Source organism: Rattus norvegicus, chromosome 1 (assembly GCF_036323735.1).
Source record: "Rattus norvegicus strain BN/NHsdMcwi chromosome 1, GRCr8, whole genome shotgun sequence".
Taxonomy (NCBI): domain Eukaryota; kingdom Metazoa; phylum Chordata; class Mammalia; order Rodentia; family Muridae; genus Rattus; species Rattus norvegicus.
The window spans coordinates 102619465-102632738 of NC_086019.1; the positions used below are offsets into that span (position 1 = coordinate 102619465).

The 13274-nt window shown below is 39.5% G+C and overlaps 1 pseudogene; it reads left to right on the top strand.

The window, feature by feature from the left end:
- Vmn2r116l-ps12 (vomeronasal 2, receptor 116 like, pseudogene 12) overlaps positions 1 to 13274 on the top strand; it is an 88398-nt pseudogene that overhangs the window by 26547 nt on the left and 48577 nt on the right.

Consider the following 13274-nt stretch of genomic DNA (forward strand, 5'->3'; position numbering starts at 1 on the left):
ATTATCCTTTGTAGTGCTGGATTTGTAGAAAGATATTGTGTAAATTTGGTTTTGTCATGGAATATCTTGGTTTCTCCATCTATGTTAATTGAGAGTTTTGCAGGATACAGTAACCTGGGCTGGCATTTGTGTTCTCTTAGGGTCTGTATGACATCAGTCCAGGATCTTCTGGCCTTCATAGTTTCTGGCGAGAAGTCTGGTGTGATTCTGATAGGTCTGCCTTTATATGTTACTTGACCTTTTTCCCTTACTGCTTTTAATATTCTTTCTTTATTATGTGCGTTTGGTGTTTTGACAATTATGTGACGGGAGGTGTTTCTTTTCTGGTCCAATCTATTTGGAGTTCTGTAGGCTTCTTGTATGCCTATGGGTATCTCTTTTTTTAGGTTAGGGAAGTTTTCTTCTATGATTTTGTTGAAGATATTTACTGGTCCTTTGAGCTGGGAGTCTTCACTCTCTTCTATACCTATTATCCTTAGGTTTGATCTTCTCATTGAGTCCTGGATTTCCTGTATGTTTTGGACCAGTAGCTTTTTCCACTTTACATTATCTTTGACAGTTGAGTCAATGATTTCTATGGAATCTTCTGCTCCTGAGATTCTCTCTTCCATCTCTTGTATTCTGTTGGTGAAGCTTGTATCTACAGCTCCTTGTCTCTTCTTTGCTTTTCTATATCCAGGGTTGTTTCCATGTGTTCTTTCTTGATTGCTTCTATTTCCATTTTTAATTCCTTCAACGGTTTGATTGTGTTTTCCTGGAATTCTTTCAGGGATTTTTGTGACTCCTCTCTATGGGCTTCTACTTGTTTATTTATGATTTCCTGATATTCTTTCAGGGATTTTTGTGTCTCCGCTCTATGGGCTTCTACTTGTTTATTTATGTTTTCCTGGAATTCTTTCAGCCATTTTTGCGATTCCTCTCTGTAGGCTTCTACTTGTTTATTAATGTTTTCCTGTGTTTCTCTAAGGGAGTTCTTCACGTCTTTCTTGAAGTCCTCCAGCATCATGATCAAATATGATTTTGAAACTAGATCTTGCTTTTCTGGTGTGTTTGGACATTCCATGTTTGTTTTGGTGGGAGAATTGGGCTCCGATGATGCCATGTAGTCTTGGTTTCTGTTGCTTGGGTTCCTGCGCTTGCCTCTCGCCATCAGATTATCTCTAGTGTTACTTTGTTCTGATATTTCTGACAGTGGCTAGACTGTCCTATAAGCCTGTATGTCAGGAGTGCTAAAGACCTGTTTTACTGTTTTCTTTCAGCCAGTTATGGGGACAGAGTGTTCTGCTTTCAGGCATGTAGTCTTTCCTGTCTACTGGTCTTCAGCTGTTCCTGTGGGCCTGTGTCCTGAGTCCACCTGGCAGGTCGCTTGGAGCAGAAATGTTGATCTTACCTGTGGTCCCAGGCTCAAGTTGCTAGTGTGGGACTGCTTTTCAACTCTCTATGAGGGCAGCAACCAGGAGGGACTGCGCCGCCTTTTCCTGTGGCCCCCGTGCACCGGGGTCCTAGATGGCATTAGGTATTTTCCTCTGGAGTCAGATATGTGGGCACAGTGTAGTGTCTTCTGGCTTCCCAGGCATGTCTGTCCCTGTGAAGGTTTAGCTCTCCCTCCCACGGGATTTGGGTGCAGAGAACTGTTAAATGGTTCCCTTCATGTCCAGGTGGTGTCTGGCCTGCATTCAGTGTATCTTTAAGAGTTAAAATGATCCTGAGTACTACCACAGGGTTTTAAAGTTAAGGATTACTTTAATGTGTACTTCAGACTTTCAGGTCCTTTTTTTAAGGACAGAATCTCTAAATATATTCCTAAAGTGAATAGGTAGGGCTAGCTTATCAACAAAATATGAATTATCTCAGTCCATGTACATTGGTATCTTTGTATCTTTCCAATATTTAGTTCAATGATTCATCTTGTACAGAATGAGACTTTTGAAATTTAATGCATTTCCATGCAAGTATCTCAGGATCTTTGATGGCTCCTTTAATGATGATCCTTGTTGTGCGGACACCATTGAGGGTCAGGGAGCAACCCTGAAGGTACTTAGGGCTCCTCAAGAGAAGATCATGAGTCTGTGAGAGAGGAGTGACTTAGGCATGGTTGTCAGGGAAATCACAATGTTCTGTCCCACTAATAGTCAGATTGATTCCTCATGTATACAGGTTCCACAGAAGAATGACATCCAAAGATTATCCAAGAAATACAGATTATATCATTTTGTCTCCATGCATGGTTATTGATTTTCCATTACATCTTCATGGTTAGAAGTTCAATCAAAATTAGAAAGTACAAATAGAACAGATTTTTTAAATCTACTTTACAATTCTAATTCAAAGAATTTAAGAAGTGTCTCTACCAAAGCAAACATTTATTATATAACGGCATGCTCTTAAGCTGTCAGTATTTACAGTATTTACACTCCAACAAATAAAAAATACATAAACTGGTCATTTCATGAATAGCTAATACTAGTATGTAATGTTTTTATTTATATAATTTCATCATGTGTATTAAGTAATAAAAGTTTATTTTAATCAATCTATCTTATTTACTGAGTTCCATTCCTCAGTGAGTATATCATGTATGATGCCCTAGAGTTAAAGTACATTTTAAGAGAAGTCTAAATGTATTGTAAAAAAAATGGTGTACAGTCAGTTATCAGTTCTCCTGGCCAGTTAGAATTTCTCAAATATTTCTAAATTTAACCTGTTCCAACTATGATTTTTGGGTTTGTTAAGGATAGATACTCAAGAAAATACCTGGAGTCATGGCCTCACTTAGAAATTTCTACCTTTGTGCTTATTTGTGCTTATCATGATCTCCAGAACACAGAAGGGCTTCAAAATAAGGTCAAATAAAAGTATTTCCTTAAAAACAAAAGGAATACTTCATTTATGACTTTCCTAAAGACTTAGACATAATTTTCTCTGGAAAAGACATAAAATAAATCATAATGCAGAAAGTTCCAAGAATTCTAGAGACAGAGAACAATCCTAAAAGAGAAACAGCATGAAAATGATCCAAGCATTGGCTTATCTTTGCTTGACTTGTGGCAAACAACTGTCCAAGCTTCATGACTTTCACCATTTCCAATGGACATGGCTGTGTCAACTGAAATTTCTTGTAGCACTTTAAAAATGTTTTAGTACCAGCTGATAAACAACTTCAGCAAAGTGACTGGGTATAAAATTAACTCAAATAAATCAGTAGCCTTTCTCTACACAAAAGAGAAACAAGCCAAGAAAGAAATTACGGAAACGACACCCTTCATAATAGATCCAAACAATATAAAGTACCTCGGTGTGACTTTAACCAAGCAAGTAAAAGATCTGTACAATAAGAACTTCAAGACCCTGAAGAAAGAAATTGAAGAAGACCTCAGAAGATGGAAAGATCTCCCATGCTCATGGATTGGCAGGATTAATATAGTAAAAATGGCCATTTTACCAAAAGCAATCTACAGATTCAATGCAATCCCCATCAAAATACCAATCCAATTCTTCAAAGAGTTAGACAGAACAATTTGCAAATTCATCTGGAATAACAAAAAACCCAGGATAGCTAAAGCTATCCTCAACAATAAAAGGACTTCAGGGGGAATCACTATCCCTGAACTCAAGCAGTATTACAGAGCAATAGTGATAAAAACTGCATGGTATTGGTACAGAGACAGACAGATAGACCAATGGAATAGAATTGAAGACCCAGAAATGAACCCACACACCTATGGGCACTTGATTTTTGACAAAGGAGCCAAAACCATCAAATGGAAAAAAGATAGCATTTTCAGCAAATGGTGCTGGTTCAACTGGAGGGCAACATGTAGAAGAATGCAAATCAATCCATGCTTATCACCCTGTACATAGCTTAAGTTTAAGTGGATCAAGGACCTCCACATCAAACCAGATACACTCAAACTAATAGAAGAAAAACTAGGGCAGCATCTCGAACACATGGGCACTGGAAAAATTTTCCTGAACAAAACACCAATGGCTTATGCTCTAAGATCAAGAATCGACAAATGGGATCTCATTAAACTGCAAAGCTTCTGTAAGGCAAAGGACACTGTGGTTAGGACAAAACGGCAACCAACAGATTGGGAAAAGATCTTTACCAATCCTACAACAGATAGAGGCCTTATATCCAAAATATACAAAGAACTCAAGAAGTTAGATCCCAGGTAGACAAATAACCCTATTAAAAAATGGGGTTCAAAACTGAAAGAACAGAACCACATGATCATTTCATTAGATGCTGAGAAAGCATTTGACAAAATTCAACACCCCTTCATGATAAAAGTCCTGGAAAGAATAGGAATTCAAGGCCCATACCTAAACATAGTAAAAGCCATATACAGCAAACCAGTTGCTAACATTAAACTAAATGGAGAGAAACTTGAAGCAATCCCACTAAAATCAGGGACTAGACAAGGCTGCCCACTCTCTCCCTACTTATTCAATATAGTTCTTGAAGTTCTAGCCAGAGCAATCAGACAACAAAAGGAGATCAAAGGGATACAGATGGGAAAAGAAGAGGTCAAAATATCACTATTTGCAGATGATATGATAGTATATTTAAGTGATCCCAAAAGTTCCACCAGAGAACTACTAAAGCTGATAAACAACTTCAGCAAAGTGGCTGGGTATAAAATTAACTCAAATAAATCAGTTGCCTTCCTCTATACAAAAGAGAAACAAGCCGAGAAAGAAATTAGGGAAACGACACCCTTCATAATAGACCCAAATAATATAAAGTACCTCGGTGTGACTTTAACCAAGCAAGTAAAAGATCTGTACAATAAGAACTTCAAGACACTGAAGAAAGAAATTGAAGAAGACCTCAAAAGATGGAAAGATCTCCCATGCTCATGGATTGGCAGGATTAATATAGTAAAAATGGCCATTTTACCAAAAGCAATCTACAGATTCAATGCAATCCCCATCAAAATACCAATCCAATTCTTCAAAGAGTTAGACAGAACAATTTGCAAATTCATCTGGAATGACAAAAAACCCAGGATAGCTAAAGCTATCCTCAACAATAAAAGGACTTCAGGGGGAATCACTATCCCTGAACTCAAGCAGTATTACAGAGCAATAGTGATAAAAACTGCATGGTATTGGTACAGAGACAGACAGATAGACCAATGGAATAGAATTGAAGACCCAGAAATGAACCCACACACCTATGGTCACTTGATTTTTGACAAAGGAGCCAAAACCATCCAATGGAAAAAAGATAGCATTTTCAGCAAATGGTGCTGGTTCAACTGGAGGGCAACATGTAGAAGAATGCAGATCGATCCATGCTTATCACCCTGTACAAAGCTTAAGTCGAAGTGGATCAAGGACCTCCACATCAAACCAGACACACTCAAACTAATAGAAGAAAAACTAGGGAAGCATCTGGAACACATGGGCACTGGAAAAAATTTCCTGAACAAAACACCAATGGCTTATGCTCTAAGATCAAGAATTGACAAATGGGATCTCATAAAACTGCAAAGCTTCTGTAAGGCAAAGGACACTGTGGTTAGGACAAAACGGCAACCAACAGATTGGGAAAAGATCTTTACCAACCCTACAACAGATAGAGGCCTTATATCCAAAATATACAAAGAACTCAAGAAGTTAGACCGCAGGGAAACAAATAACCCTATTAAAAAATGGGGTTCAGAGCTAAACAAAGAATTCACAGCTGAGGAATACCGAATGGCTGAGAAACACCTAAAGAAATGTTCAACATCTTTAGTCATAAGGGAAATGCAAATCAAAACAACCCTGAGATTTCACCTCACACCAGTGCGATTGGCTAAGATCAAAAACTCAGGTGACAGCAGATGCTGGCGAGGTTGTGGAGAAAGAGGAACACTCCTCCATTGTTGGTGGGATTGCAGACTGGTAAAACCATTCTGGAAATCAGTCTGGAGGTTCCTCAGAAAATTGGACATTGAACTGCCTGAGGATCCAGCTATACCTCTCTTGGGCATATACCCAAAAGATGCCTCAACATATAAAAGAGACACGTGCTCCACTATGTTCATCGCAGCCTTATTTATAATAGCCAGAAAATGGAAAGAACCCAGATGCCCTTCAACAGAGGAATGGATACAGAAAATGTGGTACATCTACACAATGGAATACTACTCAGCTATCAAAAACAACGAGTTTATGAAATTCGTAGGCAAATGGTTGGAACTGGAAAATATCATCCTGAGTGAACTAACCCAATCACAGAAAGACATACATGGTATGCACTCATTGATAAGTGGCTATTAGCCCAAATGCTTGAATTACCCTAGATCCCTAGAACAAACGAAACTCAAGACGGATGATCAAAATGTGAATGCTTCACTCCTTCTTTAAATGAGGAAAAAGAATACCCTTGGCAGGGAAGGGAGACGCAAAGATTAAAACAGAGACTGAAGGAACACCCATTCAGAGCCTGCCCCACATTTGGCCCATACATATACAGCCACCCAATTGGACTAGATGGATGAAGCAAAGAAGTGCAGACCGACAGGAGCCGGATGTAGATCGCTCCTGAGAGACACAGCCAGAATACAGCAAATACAGAGGCGAATGCCAGCAGCAAACCACTGAACTGAGAATAGGTCCCCTATTGAAGGAATCAGAGAAAGAACTGGAAGAGCTTGAAGGGGCTCGAGACCCCAAAAGTACAACAATGCCAAGCAACCAGAGCTTCCAGGGAATAAGCCACTACCTAAAGACTATACGTGGACTGACCCTGGACTCTGACCCCATAGGTAGCAATGAATATCCTAGTAAGAGCACCAGTGGAAGGGGAAGCCCTGGGTCCTGCTAAGACTGAACCCCCAGTGAACTAGTCTATGGGGGGAGGGCGGCAATGGTGGGAGGGTTGGGAGGGGAACACCCATAAGGAAGGGGAGGGGGGAGGGGGATGTTTGCCCGGAAACCGGGAAAGGGAATAACACTCGAAATGTATATAAGAAATACTCAAGTTAATAAAAAAAAAAAAAAAAGTAAAATGCTAAAAAAAAAAAAAAAATGGGGTTCAGAACTAAACAAAGAATTCACAGCTGAGGAATCCCGAATGGCTGAGAAACACCTAAAGAAATGTTCAACATCTTTAGTCATAAGGGAAATTCAAATTAAAACAACCCTGGGATTTCATCTCACACTTGTGAGAATGGCTAAGATCAAAAACTCAGGTGACAACAAGTGCTGGCGAGGATGTGGAGAAAGAGGAACATTCCTCCATTGTTGGTGGGATTGCAGACTGGTACAACCATTCTGGAAATCAGTCTGGAGGTTCCTCAGAAAATTGGACATTGAACTACCTGAGGACCCAGCTATACCTGTCTTGGGCACATACCCAAAAGATGCCCCAACATATAAAAAAGACACGTGCTCCACTATGTTCATAGCAGCCTTATTTATAAAAGCCAGAAGCTGGAAAGAACCCAGATGCCCTTCAACAGAGGAATGGATACAGAAAATGTGGTACATCTACACAATGGAATATTACTCAGCTACCAAAAACAATGCCTTTATGAAATTCATAGGCAAACGGTTAGAACTGGAAAATATCATCCTGAGTGAGGTAACCCAATCACAGAAAAACACACATGGTATGCACTCATTGATAAGTGGATATTAGCCCAAATGCTTGAATTACCCTAGATGCATAGAACACATGAAACACAAGACGGATGATCAAAATGTGAATGCTTCACTCCTTCTTTAAAAGGGGGACCAAGAATACCCTTGGCAGGGAATGGAGAAGGAAAGATTAAAACAGAGACAGAAGGAACACCCATTCAGAGCCTGCCCCACATGTGGCCCACACATATACAACCACCCAATTAGACAAGATGGATGAAGCAAAGAAGTGCAGGCCAACAGGAGCCGGATGTAGATCGCTCCTGAGAGACACAGCCAGAATACAGCAAATACAGAGGCGAATGTCAGCAGCAAACCACTGAACTGAGAATAGGACCCCCATTGAAGGAACTGGAAGAGCTCGAAGTGGCTCCAGACCCCTTATGAACAACAATGCCAAGCAACTAGAGCTTCCAGGGACTAAGCCACTACCTAAAGACTATACATGGACTGACCCTGGACTCTGACCTCATAGGTAGCAATGAATATTCTAGTAAGAGCACCAGTGGAAGGGGAAGCCCTGGGTCCTGCTAAGACTGAACCCCCAGTGAACGTGATTGTTGGGGGGAGGGCAGCAATGGGGGGAGGGTGGGGAGGGGAACACCCATAAAGAATGGGAGGGGGAGGGATTAGGGCGATGTTTGCCCAGAAACTGGGAAAGGGAATAACATTCGAAATGTAAATAAGAAATAATCAAGTTAATTAAAAAAATGTTTTAGTACCTCATATGATTTTTAACCTGTGTTTTTGCATTTCTTTTAGCTTCTCCCTTTCCTAAAGAACACAATAATGAAAAGCCATGTGAGAGGACACACACTAATGGATGGGGGAAGAAACTTAGATACAAAGTATGACATTCTTAATTTTTGGAATTTTCCAAGTGGTCTTGGATTAAAGGTGAAAGTAGGAACCTATTCTCTAAGTGCTCACCAGGGTGTACAGTTATCTTTATGTGAAGAGATGATACAATGGCCTACAAGGTTTACAAAGGTGAGTTGTGACTTTTTTCACTTCTCTTACCTTTCTTAGAACTAAGGTAATTCTCAGGATGTAATGATCATTAGACTCTTACTCAATACCAATAAATATTGAACTACCATTAAGGATCTTCACATAAAAACAGATAACATAGACTATTTTCTCATGCCTTAACTCTGGTCAATGGATATGTTTATTTTAAATTTGATAATGCCCAAACATTTCTTAAAAATAGATTGTCTATTAGTTACTGCCTCAGGCCACTGATATATTCATTTTGTCACCTAAATGAAGAAATTACAGTAATGTAAGATGGCATTCTAGTTTCCCAGCTTGAGAAAAGCCACAATAGTATAACAGGTGTATGTGTCTGTTTGTGTGTATATTTGTGTGTGTTTCTGTTATGTGTAATGCTTGACTTGCTACTTCATGTAAATATTCAACCAAAGCAACAAAGAGGAGGACAAGTTTTTATTGGCTGACTCTGTAACACTCGTTATATTGTGTTGGGCAAAAAATGTTTTGAAAGCCAGACGTAGTGATGACAACATGTTCATAGACCAGAATTAGAACCAGAGAAGAAAGGATGTGGTTGCTCACTTCTATCACCTTTTCATTGTGTGACATTAGCCAGTGAAATACTGACCACCATTTTGAGATCTCAGTAAGTGCCTATATAAAATTAAGCATGGAGATGCATAAGATTTGCTTCCATGATGAATCCAAGATCTGTAAAGTTGTCAATCAACATTAACAACCACTTTCACATAAGAACAACAATGCCAAACAACCAGAGCTTCCAGGGATTAAACCATTATCGAAAGACTATACATGGACTGAGCCAGGGCTCCAACTGCATATGTAGCAGAGAATAGCCTTGTTGTGGCACCAGTGTAAGGGGAAGTCCTTGGTCCTACCAAGGTTTGACCGCCAGGGAAGGGGAATGTGTGTGTGGGAGGGGGGTAAGGGGGATGGATGGGGGAAACATCCATAGGGGAGGTGAGGGGATGGAGGCTTATGGACAGAAAACCAGAAAAGGGAATAACATTTGAAATGTAAGTAAAGAAATATATCTGATAAAAATGAAATAAAATATAAAACAACTTGAAAAAAACAATTACTTTCAATATAAAAGTTCCCCCTAGTAAGCATAGAGACAAGTTAAATCTGAATTCATATCATGACTTTCTTGAACATTCCTTTAATCATCTATAATTATCAATGTCTTCAGGAATTGGACCAAATCTTAAACATATGGCCTGTGTAGATAAAATTAGCAATACCAAAACCCATTAGCTTCAATTGTAAAATTAACTGCTCAATTACAGTCAGAAATACTTGGATTTTTCAAATGAGCCCAAGCATTGACTAATAGCTTACATTTCTCTCAGGTTCCTCAGTCTGTGTGCAGTGCGAGCTGTAGGCCTGGATTCAGGAAAGCTGCCCAGGAAGGCAAGGCTGTCTGCTGCTTTGATTGTACTCCTTGTGCAGACAATGAGATTTCCAACGAGACAGGTAAATACAGGCTTACAGAGAAGTTTCCAGCTCATCCACAGGAGTCTGCTATACCTAAGCAAATGGGGAAAGACTGGAAATAAGTAAGAGATTATCTCACATTTCCTTATTAGAAATTTAAGGATTGCTGCTAGTTTTATTTTTTTTTAAATCACATTCTCTAGATATTGAAATCATCCTTGACTTATATTGCTGATCCACTACACATATTTTTTCCTGAATACTCACTTTTCCCACACATTAATGGCCTTTTTCATTTCACCATGGACACAGTGTTTTTAGCACCATTTCTATATATTTTCAAACAATACTCGGTCACATGTTGCATTCACTTAAAACTTGGGTTTCTCACATCCTCTTTACCATTATTTCCAATACAGGGATTTGTTGTTGCTGCTGCTGCTGCTGTTGTTTTACACTTTAGGGGAATAAGCAGTTAGATTTGATTTCTCCAGTAGATATATTTAATCTCTATCATTGCTAAGTTTCTTATGTTTTATCTGGAGCAGTGGGACTTTGTTATCAGGTTTTGCAGAGCAACCTACTGTCTTGGCAATAGCCTGTTTTTTGTGGGGGTGGGAAGGAATGCAGGGCACCTTTTGAACAAACAACTCATTCATGAAACCCAGTCCCAGTATTCATAACTTCATTTGTTGACCAGAGATGGGCAGTGGGATTCTATTTCTATCACTGTTAAAGGATGTTTCCCTTGCATCAGGTTTCCATGTTGTTCCTTCAATAATACACTTTATTTCTAGTTGTCCTTGTCCTCATTCTCACCCTCAATTCCATCTCATATCACACTTCTTACAGCTCATCCTATTTTCATCTCCCTTGCCTCACTCCACCCAGAAATTCTATCACCCCATGGAGATCCCAGCAAGATATTTTGTATTTTTCCTTGTATCTTTTACTGGATTTTCTAATTTACATTTTAAATGTTATCCCCTTTCCTGGTGTCCCATCCATAAACCCCCTATTGAAATCCCCCTGCCCCCTCTTCTATGAAGATGTTCCCCCCACCCATCCACCCACCCCTTCCCGCCTCCCTTCCCTGACATTACCCTACACTGAGGAGTCAAGTCTTGACAGGACCAAGGGCTTCTCCTCCCGTTGGTGCCCAACAAGGCCATCCTCTGCTACATATGCAAATAGAGCCATTGGTCTGTCCATGTGTGATGTTTAGATGGTGGTTTAGTCCCTGGGAGCTCTGGTCAGTTGGTATTGTTGTTCTTCTGGGGCTGTAAACCCATTCAGCTCCTTCAAACCTTTCTCTAACTCCTCCAATGGGGAACCCATTCTCAGTTCAGTGGTTAGTTGCAAGCTGCCACCTCTGTCTCTGCCATGCTCTGGCAGAGCCTCTCATGAGACAGCTATATCAGGCTCCTGTCAGCATGCACTGTTCGGTATCAGCAATATTATCTGGTTTAGTAGCTGTATGTATATGGGCTGGATCCCCAGGTGAGGCAGGCTCCGCACGGCCATTTCTTCAGTCTCTGCTCCAAACTTTGTCTCCATATTTCCTATGAATATTTTTGATCCCTCTTCTACGAAGGACTGGAGCATCTAAACTTGGGTCATCCTTCTTCTTGAGCTTCATGTGGTCTGTGGATTATATCAGCCCTGAATTTGACTATTTTCTGCCATCTATTGCTTTTGTGTGCATTATGAATTATTTTATGTCTTTTCCAGAGAAAATTATGTCTAAGTCTTTAGGAAAGTCATAAATGAAGTATTCCTTTTGTTTTTTAAGGAAACATTTTTATTTGACCTTATTTTGAAGCCCTTCTGTGTTCTGGAGATCATGATAAGCACAAATAAGCACAAAGTTAGAAATTTCTAAGTGAGGCCATGACTCCAGGTATTTTCTTGAGTATCTATCCTTAACAAACCCAAAAATTATAGTTGGAACAGGTTACATTTACAAATATCACTATTCGCAGATGATATGATAGTATATTTAAGTGACTCCAAAAGTTCCACCAGAGAACTACTAAACATGATAAACACCTTCAGCAAAGTGGCTGGGTATAAAATTAACTCAAATAAACCAGTAGCCTTCCTCTACACAAAGAGAAACAAGCTGAGAAAAAAATTAGGGAAACGATACCCTTCATAATGGTCCCAAATAATATAAAATATCTTGGTGTGACTTTAACCAAGCAAGTAAAAGATCTGTACGATGAGAACTTCAAGCCTCTGAAGAAAGAAATTGAAGACCTCAGAAGATGGAAAGATCTCCCATGCTCATAGATTGGCAGGATTAACACAGTAAAAATGGCCATTTTACCAAAAGTGATCTACAGATTCAATGCAATCCCCATCAAAATACCAATCCAATTCTTCAGAGAGTTAGACAGAACAATTTCGAAATTCATCTGGAATAACAAAAAACCAGGATAGCTAAAACTATCCTCAAAAATAAAAGGACTTTTGGGGGATTCACTATCCCTGAACTCAAGCAGTATTGCAGAGCAATAGTGATAAAAACTGCATGGTATTGGTACAGAGACAGAAAGATAGACCAGTGGAATAGAATTAAAGACCCAGAAATGAACCCACACACCTATGGGCACCTGATTTCTGACAAAGGAGCCAAAGCATCTAATGGAAAAAGATAGCATTTTCAGCAAATGGTGCTGGTTCAACTCGAGGTCAGCATGTAGAAGAATGCAGATCGATCCATGCTGATCACTTTGTACAAAGCTTAAGTCCAAGTGGATCAAGGACCTCCACATCAAACCAGATACACTCAAACTAATAGAAGAAAAAGTGGGGAAGCATCTTGAACACATGGGCACTGGAGAAAATTTCCTGAACGAAATACCAATGGCTTAGGCACTAAGACCACGAATCGACAAATGGGATCTCATAAAACTGCAAAGCTTCTGTAAGGCAAAGGACACTGTTGTTAGGACAAAACGGCAAACAATAGATTGGGAAAAGATCTTTACCAATCCTACAACAGATAGAGGGCTTATATCCAAAATATACAAAGAACTCAAGAAGTTAGACCCCAGGTAGACAAATAACCCTATTAAAAGATGGGGTTCAGAGATAAACAAAGAATTCACAGCTGAGGAATCCCGAATGGCTGAGAAATACCTAGAGAAATGTTCAACATCTTTAGTCATAAGGGAAAT